The following is a 2,375-nucleotide window of genomic DNA, read 5'->3' on the forward strand; positions in this document are numbered from 1 at the left end:
GGCCTTCACTCCAAAATAAAGGCTTGCAATCTTTTAAAACGGTTATATTAGTATTCTTTAAATTAATTTAAACCTCAAAATAATATGTTCCATTTACATTTTCAGAAAATGAGCAAAATGTGATTTGTACCAAAATCAGATCACGAACAGTCTCAAGGTGTGCAGTGGCCTTGAGACATCATACACATTTATGAATGGAACCTCTTTATATAATAACAATAATATAGGGTATTTATATTGTGCAAATATCCACCTTGTTAGGTGCTAGAGGTGCTCCTAATACACTGGCCAAGCTAGTGTACTGATTACTTTGCTCATTGCTTTTTGAGAAAATACCCAATGCTGGTACCTATTTGCCTCACCTAGATTGCGTACAGCATACTGTGGATCCATTTCTTGCTGAAGGAAATTATGCTATGGCTGGGATTTGAACTCCTGACCCTCAGTTTGAAAGGCTTGAGTCTTAACCACCAGATCACAACTACGTATGCAAATTACATTTGTTACTGAGCATACAGTTGCATTTCAATAAGTCATATTTATCCAGATAATGTTACCTAAAGAATATTGGGTATTTCCGTTTTGCATTATAATGTTCATTTGTTTGCAGGATAAAATTGAATTCCATGTTTTCTCTCTTTTCAAAGAATGGACCAAATAACAAACCATTCTCAATATTGCTACATATTAAAGTATGATATTATATTGCTGCATATAATGCGTTGTTGTTTTGTGAGGGTCTTTTACTAAACTACTAAAGTACTAAAGAAAATGTTGATGCTATGTCATTTCCATTTATTATAAAATGGTCTTCTGTTAATTGATAGCATTATTTTGTAAACAAAAAAGGGATATTATGTAATGGGTTTCTTACTTTAATCTGGTGATCTCTTTACAAAGTCTTAAGGAATGACAGGATTAAGCACTCAACAGGTTTACTGATAATGCTCATTAAATATGAAAAGTAATAGGCATTGATAATTGATACATTGTTTTTTTTTTTTTTTCAAAAAGAGTCATAATCAAATGAACAATCCAATCTAATTTAACTCCTTCTATACAGTGTGTCCCAGAAAAAACTGAAACCAATCAATATTGACTGGTTAATCATAAATTTGATCAAAAGATAATATAATGGAAATGCAAGCACAGTTTTAAAGAAAGAGAACTTATTCCTTTGCATTTTTTTTAATTGAGGTATTAAATAAGAGAGCAGATATGAAACTTTTTATAGATGTAATTCTCTTTTTGAAATTCAGATACCATCCTTGACTTTTTACTATCCTTTCTTCAAATTATTTTTCTGTCAGTCATGGCTGAACAAGGACTATTCTAATCTATAGCAGGTGGAAAAGGGGATTCTAAGCTTTAAATTGAAAGGTTATTTGTCTATTGTATTTGTGATTAAGTTATGATAAACCATCATTAATTTTTTTTCTGGAACGCACTGTATGGTATTGGTACTCTTGCGGACACAGACAACATTATTTATTTATTCCCATGTTCTCAACGGCTGTACATAAAAGTCTGAGGTACAAGGTTAAATTTCAGTTTCATGAATGCTAAAAGTGTCTGGGATTTTTAACTGTGCAATACCTTACATTGTATATATAACACAGGGTTTACGCATGAAATATTGCCCATCGACTGTTCTATGCTTATTGATTTGTGTTTGCTTATTTTGTGTGCAATTGTTATTTACCTCTTCAGGACTTGGTTGAAATAATGCTGTCCATTTTTTTTATGTTATGCAATATAGAATGTTCAAAAAACCTTTGTTAATATTACTACATATGATTTTTTTTGCAGGGTCTGAGTTATGAATAATTATGCATCTGCAAAGTACATGCATCCACCCTAAGGTTTCGTTACGCAAAGTCTGTCCGGTCTTTTAGTTTTCTGCTGCCGCATTCGTACAATTCATATTGTTTTGTGTGTGTTAAATTGGGAAGATTGGTACTGAGCAAAATTCCCACTGAGCATTTCTTACTGGGGCATTAAATCATACCCCACTGTGACATACATGTATACACTGAAATTGGAGCGTTGAAGTTGCTGAAAGGGAGATCTCCCCACAAGACATGACTCAGACATTTGTTAGGTTCATATCTCCCACCGTTACCATGTTGTGTTCGCCCCATTTCTTGCCTATTTTTTTTTTTTCTTTTGATGCCTACTATCCACAATTACTTTCACTGTATTAGGGGCCCTGCGCCAAGTTCATAATAATGATAGTAATAATAATATCAACATGCTTATTTAGCACATATCACTGCCAAATGCGTCCCTATCTGCTTAATTGGATATTATTACCCTGGCTTTAGCCCCACAGCCTCTTACAGCGCGGTGGCATTTCAACGAGTAAATTCCTGCTA

The sequence above is a fragment of the Lytechinus variegatus genome, chromosome 9 (genome assembly GCF_018143015.1).
Source record: "Lytechinus variegatus isolate NC3 chromosome 9, Lvar_3.0, whole genome shotgun sequence".
NCBI lineage: Eukaryota > Metazoa > Echinodermata > Echinoidea > Temnopleuroida > Toxopneustidae > Lytechinus > Lytechinus variegatus.